Consider the following 7,977-nt stretch of genomic DNA (forward strand, 5'->3'; position numbering starts at 1 on the left):
TTCAGTTGGAAGGGACCTACAACGATCATCTAGTCTAACTGCCTGACCACTTCAGGGCTGACCAAAAGTTAAAGCATTTTAATAAGGGCATTGTCTAAATGCCTCTTAAACACTGACAGGCTTGGGGCACTCTGACCACCTCTGGGAAGCCTGTTCTAGCGTTTGACCACCCACTCAGTAAAGAAATGTTTCTTAATACCTAGTCTGAACCTCCCCTGACGCAGCTTTGAACCATTCCCACGCATCCTGTCACCGAGTACCAAGGAGAAGAGATCAGCACCTCCCTCTCCACTTCCCCTCCTCAGGAAGCTGTGGAGAGCAATGAGGTCACCCCCCAGCCTCCTTTTCTCCAAACTAGACAACGCCATAGTCCTTAGCCACTCCTTATAGGATATTCCTTCCAGCCCCTTCACCAGCTTTGTTGCCCTCCTCTGGACGCATTCAAGTACCTTAACATCCTTTTTAAATTGTGGGGCACAGAGCTGCACACGATACTCAAGGTGAGGCTGCACCAATGCTAAATACAGAGGGATAAATCACCTCTTTTGACCAGCTGGTTATACTGTGTTTAACGCATCCCGGTATTCTCAATAGTCTCAAAATAGCAGTGCAAAAACATTGGTAAGTTGAGTGAACACGGAGGATCATAGTGTAGCATCTCCAACTTTCTAGGCAGCTATTTGATGCTGTCACTTAGGCCGTGTTGTTATCAACAGTCATTGGAACATATAGTAGGAGACAAACCTCTCTGCAAAGAGCTTATACTTTTTTGGTTTTTTTCTCTTTTTTGTTTGTCAATTTTTTTTTGTTGTAAGCAAAATTCTGTCTCTATTAAGATCAGTAGTTCTGTCCCTAAAACCATGGCACAATTGAAGCTCTTCAATAGATACTCGTACATAAGTTCACCCTATTCTTTTGTTGTCTAAATCGTTATACCTGTGTTGGAAAATTTGGCCCAAATATTTGTTCTTACCTGTTTAACAAATGAATAAACTTATATGAGATTAAACTTAGGTTATGTATACTGCTACATGTATATAGCTTGATTCAGATGATGTATACTGATAGTTGCCATATTTAATTTTGTTCTCATAAATAAGATGTGTAATTTTTAGACAGTGATTTTTTCCCCTTGAAGCTTCTAATCTTGATAATTTTTGGAAACAGCACTTGCTTAATGGTACTGTAATCTAGATTTAAAATAAAAAGCCGAGTATTTCTCTAATTAATTAATTTTTCTTAGTATACTGGCATCATGAATGTTTAAATAACTTTTTTTTTTTTTACTGTAGCTCTACAGGGAATTTATATATGCTTTAAAAGTGCCAGGTAACTAGCACTTACAATTTTCCTTCACTGAAATTATAGCGTACTAATGCCCAGGTTTAGCTTTGAACTGGTGCTACAAAGAAAAATGTGTATTATCGTAGTTATTTCATTTAGGTGTTTTTTTATTCAGGTGAATATTATAAAGCATATTCTCTCTCTAAGGGCAACTGCTCATATATTTGTTATTACTTGCAAAATACAGATGAAAGTTACTTTAAACTACAGTATTCTATTCAACTTATTTCGTTTGAGTGTCTCAATACTTAACTTGTTAACAGTTCTGTGCAAAATTGTATTGTGATGGAATGTAGCAATTCTTTGATTTAATTTCTCACGTTAATAAGGTTGTTTTATTGACATGTTTAAGAACAAATATGAACACATGAGTTTACAGATCTAGGGGGTCTAATCTGTTTTCCATGGTTACTCCCCTAGATGTTTGAAATATAGTATTTTTAATGTAGTCTGTAGGCATCATCCTAAAAAGAACACATTCTCATATAAAAAGTTTTTGAAGTTTTCCAAGTTTCATTTTCCTAATGTCACCAAAAACATTTCTAAGACTGTATGAAACCTCATATAAGCTGACTGATAAATACAACATAAACATAAATCAGTTTCTTTGGAAGAGCAAAATAGAAAGAAATACTTGGCAACTGGATTAAATCTCTCAGAGGTCCATGCTTCAGTTCTGATCCTTGGTTTTCCTTGAATATAACTAGAGAAACTTAGTTGTCTCTCATTCAGAAATATTCCTTGATTAATTTCAAAATTGCATGAGTATGTATTTCTTCCTATTTTAAATGAGGTGTGAAACAGTACCTAGAGTGTGGTAGCATTATGAATTGTAAATGTTTAAGCAAATCTCCTTTATTTTCATTGCTATTGCACATCAGCAGCAGTTCATGTAAAAGTTTTCGGTAACGCTCCGCTTAATATTTTCCTTTAATCTAGATCAGAGAACCTGTTTTTATTGGTAGCATTTTTTGTAAAGTTTTGGAATTAAGTGTTACAAATAAATTGTATGAATAACATACAAGTAGAAGGCAACCTAGTGTTGAAAAGAATTCTGAACTACCTACTTTTAAAGCCCACCCATTTAGGTAAGTGAGCTTTCCATCTCTTTCATCATTCTTGAAAGACAGGCATGTTTTACTCTTTAGATGTTACTTTCAATATGGACACAAACTACAGTAAGAAGTGAAATTTAACAAGAACACAAACAAATATGAAAAAGCATGCTGCTAATAGCTATTCATCCATTTATTGTTTGTCCCAGTCTGTTTTCCCCTAGAGGAGGAGAAACTTTACTATCCAGTTCTTGTGATCTTTTAGTAATGAATTTTATCAGGCTGTTGAGGTAAGCAAATAGTTTTTTGAAGTTTCGGTAGACTTCTATGTGTAGCTGAAAATTCAGAACTTTGTCCTCTCTTGCCTTCTGACTTTAATGCTTGGCTAAATTGGGTCATTATTGATTCCAAATGGAATGTAGCATGGCCTTAATCCAATACAGAGCAAGAGCAAGTTGTTTGCATTGTGTAGTGGGAATGTCTCGATTTTCCCATGAATTTAGAAATTTTCTCTCCAGTTTCTTTCCTAATTCATTGCTCATTGAGCAAATATTTGCTTTCCACTGCTCAGAGCACTGCCCAAATCTTACTGAGCAGTTCATTTGAATTTAGGCTCTATTATATGTACATTTAAGAAACTATTATACGTATATGAAAATAAATAAATAAATTGTGTCTTCCAAAAGACTTTAACTGATGTTTGTCAACACTGAATTTAACTTCTCTTTTCCCATATCTATTGGTCTTTCTATTTAACTAGTTGAAATCATTTTTTCCTAAGCCAAGTCCTTGAGTTTTGGTAATTTTTTTTACTCATAACAAAATTTTGGTTCTCAACTTTTTCCTACTTACATTACTGTCTCTTAAGATATACTTTATCTAAGGCTTTTTGAACATCTATGTTTATACTTTAACTCCTGGCTGAGCTTCTCTTCTTTCCTGCTTTCTGAAAGAGCAAGAAGCACTAGATAGACTCTCTCTCACCTTATACCATCAAAGTTACTCACCTTCTGCATTGAAAGAAAATGGGAAGTATCATTCTTTTATTTCATATTTCCAAGAAGATCAATGAAACTTTGAGCAGGAGAACATGAACAACCTCCTGCCTGGCATCCCTTGACACCTTCCCGCACCCATCCCTCCCATGGATCTGTGACATTTAAAACAAGGTTTTTAAGAAAGGCTGAAGTAAGATAGTGAAATATTGCTTATCTGAGAGAGCTTGATCCTTGAAAGGAATAATGCAGAATGTTATGAGATTATTTCCAAAGCATTATTCTTATGGCATTATCTTTCTGGAGAAACAAACCAGAGGGAACTGGGAACATTCTCATGGGTACCAAACCTCAAATTCCTACTTACAGAGCAGGATAACGTTTGCAGGCAAGCATGGAAATTCATGTAAGAGTAGACAAAAGGCAAGATATATTTGTTTGTCAAATAAGTTAAAGAAGTTCCTAAGTATTGCAAAGTTTAGGAGCAGCAAAGCATTTTTTAGAAGAGTCTTATACTACATAAAAAGATCAGATACATACTCTAGGTTTTAATCTCTCATCCTTCTTTTTCCTCCAAAGATTCACAAATCTTTCTACCAGTACCTTTCTCGGTGAAATTTCACTTGTTAGTTCACTGGGTGAAAAACAGAGAGCTGTCGTTTTCTGCCAGAAGATTTGTTAGGCCTCTTGCATTTTATACCCAGAATTCACCCAAGAACCCATCCATGAAGTTTCAATCTGACTCTGTTTTCCTTCTTTATACAAAAAACTGATACATCACTCAGATTTACTAAATAAGAAAATTGAAGAGAATATAATTTGTTGTCTCTGCATGTTTCATATCTAAAGTATTCATTCAATCTTCTGTTGAGAATGGGTAGAAGAGAATCTGTTCATAGATCATTTTACTGAAAAGCTTGATAGGTTGCTTGACAGTTTTGTAGTGGCTCAAACATTTTGTTTCATGAACTTCTTCCGACTGAAAGGCACCACACTGCACATAAAATTTGCATCAAAATGATTTCTTATTAATAGTGTGTCGAACTTTTCTTTTTGCTGACAAGATTACACTGAGGTCACTAACAAAGCTCATACAGATGGGATTATAAACCACACAGCTTCTAGTTGAGGTATTTTAGCAAAGTATTTGTCCTTCATAAGGTAAAGCATTTGTTGCTCAGATACCCTTCGTACTATTCATTCAGCCAGATGTTTTAAAGAATTGTTACCTTTAATCCAGAATCATGCAATCACTGATGTCCATACAGACGTACTCTTCCTCCCCCCTACCAGACACACACAAAATACATTCATGTGCCAATGTGTCGTGTGTCATTACATACATTTGTGTATATTGGATCAGTCAATTAGTTAAAATGCAGTTTTACATCTTTTCTTATGAAAACCTCTTTTTTACATATTATTATAATTACACACTAGAAAGAGCTTACATATCTTAAAAAGATGACTTAGAATCTTATTTCCTCATGTAATACACTATAAGTGTCTTGAGAAATGAGGAAGTAATGCATGATTGCACATTCATGTAAAAATGTTTGAAAGCATGGTATTATATCTGTAAAGTGCTTGCCTGACTTTAAAGGTTAATATCATTCCTTTATTGGAATTTTCATGTTTATATATAGCATTTCATTATACAGTCAGCTGTGCACCATTTGCCTGTCTGAAAGAATAGCATATACAAGCATAAAAACATGGAATAATAGAGAATGCTTGCTTTATACAGTGTGTGGGTGCCACACAAATTATTGGTTCATTTTGTTAAATAAGCTTATTTTGTTTAAACACCCCCCCCCCACCTTTCTAGCCTTAATTTTAATATCAAGGTAGTTTTATTCTCTTGGATATTCAAAGATTCTTAAAAACACACAAATGAAACTGAAATAGACTACTTCTTAATAACAGTAACAATTCATGTAATAGCTCTAGGCTCATTTCTATGGTAACCCTAAATAAGAACAAGAAAGTTCGGTTATGTTGATAGTACTAATGAATGTAGACAATATGTGAATTTCAGCTAGAGCTTTTTTACTTTATATTCTAATGACACTTGCATTTTTAAAGTATTCCTTTTAGAAAAGGCAATAATGGCTTTTGGTGTATGTAATAGTGTTTATGGAATGCAACATGTTTAGTTTAGGAATATTAATACACATAGAATGTGGTGTGTTCTTGAACAACAAATGAAGGAGCAAAACGAATACTTTGGTTCATCTATATGTTTTAATGTGGGCAAGGGACCACCATTAGCAGATGTAAGGAAACCAAGAAATGTTAATAAATATCAGTAAAGTACCCCAATGTGTAATATTATTCACGTGTGTAGGTGTCTACAGGATTATATGCTTTACATTTAAAAGTTGTTAACCTCACAGATCGTTTTTCTGGTAGCTTCTTGTCTGTTGCTTAGCAAATATCTTACACATCTATATGTACTTACTCATAGACTGTGTGAGTAATCCTACTGAAGTCAAAGTAGGTATTCATAGGACCAGAATCTCAACTTGTTATATTGCTCAAGCTCTTCTAAAATCAATAGACCTATGACTGCTTATTTCAACTGTGGATCTAGTTTTATTGAGGATAACTGGGGCATTTATTTTAGGCTGATGTTTTCTGCATTCTCTCCAACCTAAAATTTAGGTTCCTCTCTGAATGAACCTTTCAAGTGATATGCCTTATATGTGATATGATAAGTTGACACTAGATCTTGTCTCAGGACTCCCTCTGCAGTCAGTATTAAGAGACACCTCCAAATGACAACTCATCCCACCCAATTTTCGCAGTGTTCACTTTATACTCTGATATTTGTGGGGGGCTGGCTTGTTGTTAATGATATAAATAACCCAATGAGTCAAATCTCCTATACTGAGAGTTTATCTTTGCTTTAATTTTGTAAAATTCAAGTTGTATTTATAATACTATCACTTCATAAAAATAAGCATCTGATTGATGCCTGTATTAGCATTGCTCACATGATGCTTATTCTCTGTAAAGAACAGTATTAAATGGTACCAGTGACAGACTCAATATTATATTGGAAAGATTTATTTTGGGGGGTGAGTTAAACAAAGTTGATCTAATGCAGGTATCTCAAAACATAATACAGTGTTAAGAGGCTTCCATGAACAACTATCATAAGACTAGGGGTGTAAGATTGAAGAGCCCGTCTTAGTTATTGATGGCTGTGTATCTCCTGCCAGAGGCGTTTATCCCAGGAGGTAATCCTAGCTGTCCTGTGTCAACTCAGCTTACGAAGTGACGTCTTCAGTAGGAATTCACCATGACCTGACTGCATAGAGTTGACCCAAGTTTTGTTTGGGCCCCACACAGTTCTAAAGCTCTGTGCTTTAGAATAGTGTTAATAGTATTAAAGTAGTATGTAGACTGGAGGAAATTAACTATACTAAGAAGATCACCGGGGAGGTAGAGATAAAAACAGAAGCCAAATTATGCATAAAGTGAAAATATTCCTTTGAAAACACAACGGGTAGACAATGGAAACCTTGAAGCATGGGATGAATATGTTGTAAGGCAAAAAGTAGTGTTCTGGTTTCCTTTGCAGACCTTCCCTTCCACAAGTTTATCAGTTTCATCTAAAAATCATCCTGTCCAAAGGAGAACTGAAGAACATTATATTATACTATACTTATCTTGTCTCTTGAAGTTGTCTTTCTTTAGAACTCATATAGATATATAATTTTCTTATATATTGTACTACAATATTCTTTGGCAGGATAATTGGCAGGATAATTTTTTTTTCTTGCTTTTTTTTTAATTAATGCTGAAAAAAATCTGTAAGTTGGAAACAGAGAGCTGGCTTTTGGCTTTACCTTTTCTGGTGACCAAGTTTGGAACAGAAACAGATAAAGCCAAATCAGCTATTCAAGGATGTACACCTGAGCTATGAAAATTCGTTCCTATCTCTAGTACCTCTAGTCCTTTTTTTCTTAAAGTAAGTACATGTAAACATGTTTTTTTGAACAAGTACACGTAAAAGACACTGGAAATCGGGGTGTGTGTGCAGATAAAACACCCGCTTTTAGCTTACACAAGGCATTTATGAAAACTTGCTAACAGTTTGTGTTTAGAAACAGTTTGTTTCTTCATTCCACAAATATTCAGAAGGTAAAGATAACGGATGACAATAGATTTTGCAAGGGAAATTGTGGGCTGCTTCTCTTTATTAAAAAAAAATAAAAATTAGGGAAACCATAAACTAAGTAGGTGTTTTAATTATATCTACAAATGACCAGGAGAAGAAAATTGTTTGCTTTTCTTAACATAATAACCAAAGTTCCTTCTTACACGTGCATAGTGTAGTTAGTCTGAAGAATCCTAAAAGGCAATGTCCTGGTTTTGGCAGGGATAGAGTTAATTTCCTTCCTAGTAGCTGGTACAGTGCTGTGTTTTGGATTTAGGATGAGAACAAAGTTGATAACACACCGATGTTTTAGTTGTTACTAGGTAATGCTTACACTAGCCAAGGACTTTTCAGCTTCCCATGCTCTACCGACTGAGAAGGCTGCAGGTGCACAAGAAGCTGGGAGGGGGCACAGCCA

The 7,977-nt window shown here is 35.0% G+C and overlaps 1 protein-coding gene across 1 annotated transcript in view; it reads left to right on the plus strand.

The window, feature by feature from the left end:
• The window catches only part of ATRNL1 (attractin like 1), a 557,444-nt gene that overhangs the window by 324,987 nt on the left and 224,480 nt on the right, over positions 1 to 7,977 (plus strand).

The sequence above is a fragment of the Aptenodytes forsteri genome, unplaced genomic scaffold (genome assembly GCF_000699145.1).
Source record: "Aptenodytes forsteri isolate BGI_AS27 unplaced genomic scaffold, ASM69914v1 Scaffold15, whole genome shotgun sequence".
In the NCBI taxonomy this organism is placed as follows: domain Eukaryota; kingdom Metazoa; phylum Chordata; class Aves; order Sphenisciformes; family Spheniscidae; genus Aptenodytes; species Aptenodytes forsteri.